Consider the following 6,000-nt stretch of genomic DNA (forward strand, 5'->3'; position numbering starts at 1 on the left):
TTTTGAGATTGCTTATCAAACTGCAGCTGTAGTATTTTCACAGGGTTTCTGTCTTGCATCAATCTTACACAGGTGCTGCTGTGTTTGTTATATTATCTCTGACTCACACTAGCCATTTTCACAGCCTTTGTGATTTTGACTGTCTCTTATTAAAGAATTTGCATTAGAAATAATTGGAGCTTCTCTTTTATCAGTTGGCTATGAGTACAGAATAATGTCTGTGGGCACGTATTCATGTAGGATGGAAGGGATGACCTGAATCATTAGAAGCCCCCTCACAGCTACTGCAGATATTACCTCATAATAATCACTGTTATTCGTTTATTGAACTCTGTCACAAAAACAAAAGTTGGCTTGGTCTCATCCCTGTCCTGTACATGATTCCCCTTTTATAAAACTGCCCTGAGTGTGATAAATCTTATGTTTTGGAAACTTCTGATTTTCAGCTGATGTTCTTTATGGGCAGCTGGTAGCTTACATGAGCCAACATTGCTTTTTAGTCTAAACAGCTACTAAACCTTTGCTGCTGAGCTTTTTCCTCAGCATATTTGTGGACTGCACCCTCTTTCCCCTCACCCCTGGCTGAGAGAGTCTAACAGCTTGTCTGTCTAGCCTTTTCACACAAATTAGGTTCACAACACCCTCACTATTCTTCTCACCCTTCTCTTGCCCCCTTTCCAGTTTAAAACCATCTTTAAGTAACACAAGTGGCCAGAATAAGAGGCAGCTGGTGAGACCTGGTCAAAGAAAGGCCCTGTCTACTTCCTTCCCCTTTTTTCCTCAGAAGGTCTGTCTCTGCCTCAGTCCGTGGATCAGCTTGTCAAATCTAAGGGAGACCCATTTACCTCAAATGTGGTAGAGGAGACAACAGCTACAGCAGCCGGCACACAGGATGCCCATCATTGTGCTGCTCCCCAGATGCCCTAGTTCTCTCTCTTTACACTAACTGGCAGTGACCTCTCGGCAATAACTCAGTCAGACAGAAACTGGTGGAATAGCACCTATGCTTTCCCACACAGACTGGGATTAGTGTAGGCTTTGTGCTACATTAGGATTTACCACACCTCTTGTGGCAACCTGAAGCCACTCTGTACTGTACTTTAGTATACAGTATATTATGGTCACTTGTGGCTCTTCATTCCTTAGAATTTGGACATTATTTATTTTCATGCATTTTCTTGAGGACTTCTTGCCAGTTCTCGTCTATCACTTCATCACTATCATTTGTTTGCCAAGGGTAACAGAAGTGCTGCACTTCACACTGAATAGGCAGTTTGGAACCAAAGTGAAGTGGACCAAAGTGGAACCAGCCCAGTGAAATACAAAATGGGTCTAATGAATAGTGAGGAAAGAGTAAAATGGTGGATGGAAGTGAGATGTAGTGAGCTGGGTTGCAGGTGGACATTATGTGGAACTGCCTCTAGGTTTGGAATATTTTGGAGATATTATTCTACCATGGTTAATATTTTATATATCGTGTAGCTTTTGTCACAGAGTTTGGAAGAACTGGATTTTAAGAGTGGCCTTTTGGCTTGGGGGAGCACTGCTTTGGGTGAGAGGACTGGGCAAAGTACAGGAGGGATTTTGCATGAAGGGAAGATACAAAGAACATCAGATCTTGTGTCCTTGATGAAAGAAGAGTCTATAAACCCAGTGATGTGCCTTGAGTGGGAAGGCAAGTAATAGCACTAATCTAAGGGTTTATTAACACCATTTGCATAGTAAAGCCATTTGCATTAAGCTGGAAAGTACATGTAGTCTAGTACATGTAGAAGTATAGCAGGTCTCAGGTGACTTCGTCACTGGTAAAAACTGATTCCTACTGGCTACAAATTTTGCAAGGTATAATATTTGGGGGCGACAGGTCCTTAAATAGGTTCATTTTATGTTGCTCTGTGGCTAACTTGTCATCCAGCCAGGTTTGCCGATGTTTCCCAAGTCAGGACAGTTCCTCATCCTAAAAGGATTAAGATTGCTTTAAATTTTACTCCACTGATTTTCTCACAAATGTGGCGTCAGATTGAAAAGCTGCCTCTTAGCAGTTCAGGCATGTTTGACACATCCTGCTCGGCAGACCCCTCAGTGCCTTAATAAAGCCAGTGTGAACACTTCATTCTGCTGTGTGTATTTCAGCTCTGAGATGACATTTTGAAAGCTGCCTAGCTATTGTGTCCCACTCTGCTGTCCAGACCAACTGAGCTGGAGAGGGTTCACTCTGCCCTGTTACTACTAAGGAATGTTTCAGTGGTTTCCCATAGGGTGGCCTTATGGGAGCTGGGAGAAAGACTTGCTCTGCAACCAACAAGATGCAGAATTCCCCATCTGTAAATGGTGTCACTGGTACCTTCTCTGTTTTATGGAGTGCCATTGATATTACAGTAAATACTCTCAGGGAGGTACTGGACTATTACTCCACTCCAGCAGTCCATAAACCCAACTTTTGCCCACCCGCTGGCAGCGCACATGGTCCCACATCTCATTGCAGGGCTCTTCAGACACCCATTTAGGTTGCTGCTCCAGTATCAGTAACACAGTTTCTCCGAGTTTTTCTCCCAACTGCCTGATAACAGTGTATCCTTTGTGTCTTTTTTTTAATGCTAGTCACTGATGGAAAAGCTTGTTTCATTGCTGTTAATGAGCTGCAAGAACTTGGTGCAAAAGCTACAGGTGGTAATATCATCTGAGAGGTGTCAATCTTCTCCCTTGACGACTCGTGTTCCTGCAATACTGCTTGTAATGAAGGAAATAGGAGTTCAGGCCCTGACCACTGTGAAAGTTTGTTTCTCCTTCCAGCTTTTTTCAGTCATCTCAGGCCTATGCAGTGTTGTTGTTCTTCAGCAGAACTTCGGGGGTCTGCTGAGACTGGAGTTGTTTTTCTCTTCAGCAGCGTAAGAATGACAGCACTCATCTGAGGCTTTACCATTTGTCCCCCAAGTGCCAGTGGCACTATCAGCACTAGTAAAACTTGTGCCCGTGTTTGAGATTGGGTCTCTGAACATGCAGTGACTCTAGGTACAGTCCTCCCAGGCAGGGATGTCTATTGATGTGGTTGAAAACAGCAGCTAGGCCTGGAGACTCACCCTCACTAAAGTGTTGCGTACTACAAGTAAATCTGAGTTAGCACTGAGAGCAGAAATAGGCCCAGGTATGTGGAGTGCCAGAATTGCTTCCCAAACTATATCCAGGCTGCCCCAGGCTGCTTTAAAGATAAGTCCACTCTTCAGTGCAGTTCCAAAGTAGAACTTCTTCACAGCAGCATCAGTGGACTCAAGAGCAAGCAGAGTCCCCCTTCAAATCAGAGGGAACCTGGATGCTTGTGGTCCAGGAATCCACCAGGAACCAGGAAGGCCTAAAAAGAACTGTGAAGGCTGAATAAAGAATAGGGATAAAGGAATACTGATACACAAGGAAAAGGAGAAAAAAATGTGTAAACGAAAAAAGACCAGAAGGGAAAGAAAAGGGAAGGAGTTTCTTCTTTCTTCTTACCTACCTGGCTTTCTGCCATGCAGTCTGTAGGCATCTATCTCTGTACATCTGGCCATGATATAGATACCAGAAAGAAGAGTAAGTATCATAATAAATTAGGGAAGAGGTGTCACTGACAGTTTATTTGTAGAGTCTGTCAGCTTTTCCTCTACAGCTGGGATAAAACAGATGGCATATAATTATTTCAGAGGTAGATGTCCAAGCTTCCAGTTGTAGTCTAGTTCCCCTTCAAAAGTTGGAATGGGATTATTTCTCTCCTGGTTTTTATGCTTGTAATGAAGAGTTATTTTTCAAGGCTCTAGGTTTGTATTCTGTGCAGATAACAATACTCTGGTCATGCTGCGTCAAACAGTTTAGCTTTCAAGCACAGCATGTCTAGTTTCTTTTGGCCTCCTTACTCTTTTTACCCTGCTTATGAGGAAAAGAGACATGCATCACCATTGAACTCCGCTCGGCTCTCTATCCACAGCACACTGATCTATGCCATTTTCTGGATACATTCTTGCTTCTCTGAATAGGGTTGTTCTTGTGATGCCAGTGAGAACCCTTTGAGGTAGACATTGGCCAAAACACCTTAAAATTTTATGAAGCTTTGCTTTTCCAGTATTGATCCAATTTTCTTTTTGACATTGGCAGATGCCAGCCAAATCTAATATCATTCCTCTGACAAGATCTCAGGCCTAACTGCTTGTGTGGGTGTCTGCTGAGGAACAGTCTGCAGGCAGAGAGCCTGACTCCATCCTTCTGGTATGGCATCACCACATCCAGTTAAACTCCAATGTTTGAAAACCACTAACATTGAAAGCAGCTCCAGACCCATCTGATGGTGTGTGCTTTATGGGTCTTTATTTTTTTCCAGCCCAATCCTGGCTCTGCTTAAGGGTTACAAATTTGATGCTCATAAAACAAATCACTTGATATATCAAGTGAGATTTTTTTGTAGTTCTTAAACAGTGTAGAGTTTTGAAATAAAGCAATTGATTGCCTTCCTTCATACTAATACAGGTTTAGCATGCAAAAAAACATTGGTCATCTGATAGCTGAATAGTGTTATGTTGCAGATAGTAATTTATTATTTATTGCTCTCTTAAATACAGTGTAAAGGCTTTCCTTTTTTTTTTTTTTTTTGTTTGTTTGTTTGTTTGTTTGTTTGTTTTGGTTTGGCTTGGTTTGAGTTTTGTTTTTTAAGTAGGCTGCAGCTTTCAGCCATGTATTTCAGTGAAAATAATTACACATAAGAGAGTGGCTCTCTATGGATCTTAGCAATTCAGGTCTCTGACTACACAAGTACCTGCTGCTATGATCATCAGAACATATCAAATATGAAGATGCCCTCAACAATTGGCTTTTCTCACAGAATTAGTTTTAATCCTCCATCTGACAAGCAAATGGATTTTGATGTCTGGGTAGCCTTGGAGTTCTATTTTAAAACTGCTCAGAATTCTCTGAATGCAGCATCACTTCAGAAACAGACCCACTGAGAGCATTACTTTCCATCATATGTAATCTTCTTTACAGGAAATTCCCCCATCTGTGTAGCAGTCCTCCAGAGAAAAGTAATAACTGAGGGAGAAATTTGATCATTCTGTTATTTTCCTGTGATCACCATGCAGGGTGTGCATGACTGAGCTCTCTGTTCTCCTGGCCCCCAGAAGGAAAGATTTCCTTTGAGCTTCCAGTCCTTTCCTCAAAAAGTGCTGAGCATCCAGCATGTCCTGAGTCCATCCATCCAGTCCATCCTGAGTCCATCCATCCAGTTCTGAGACAAATTGCAGAGTGGCCATTTGTTTTCAAAAACCAGGCAGCCTGCTCACCTGCCTAGAGAATTGTGTTAGAAATTCAGCACATCCTAACCTTAACAACTTGTGTTTGCCTTGAAACTTAATACTCCCCACTTACTGCTGTTTTGGGTGCTCAGACTAAGCAATTATATTATTTCCATTGTTTAAAACTTCCCTCATTATTTTAATTTTCAGAGGAAAGATCTGCAGTAAAAGGTGAAAGTTTGCCAAAGAAACCACAACATCCCTGGTTTCCATTTGTGAAATCACAGACTGACTGTGGAATCCCTCACACCCCGACTAGTGGGGATAGGCACATGCCAGCACCACTATGACAGACACCACAGCAATATTAGGTAAAGAAAACTTTGGAACTGTAAAAGGAGATGGTTTGGGAACCATTGAGACTTAAAGATTAAATTTCTGTTAATTAATCACTGGAATATGAATGCTACAGTAATGTGTGGCTCCATGGAGAATTTGTAAACACTTATATCAGACTAAACAGACCCCAAGTCCAGCTGAGATAGAAAATGCCTCTGAGCATCGGAGTGTGTCTTGCTGCTGGTAACCATTGTGAGAAAGGAGTATTCCAATTGAATAACATGCTGAATATAATATTGAGCATATTGAGCTAATTGAATAACATAGCATACTGGGCACTTTTTTTTTTTCTTTTTTTTTTCCTAGTACTGCTATATCACACTGTAGAGCTTTCACAAAAAAAAAAAGA

The sequence above is a fragment of the Heliangelus exortis genome, chromosome Z (genome assembly GCF_036169615.1).
Source record: "Heliangelus exortis chromosome Z, bHelExo1.hap1, whole genome shotgun sequence".
In the NCBI taxonomy this organism is placed as follows: Eukaryota; Metazoa; Chordata; class Aves; order Apodiformes; family Trochilidae; genus Heliangelus; species Heliangelus exortis.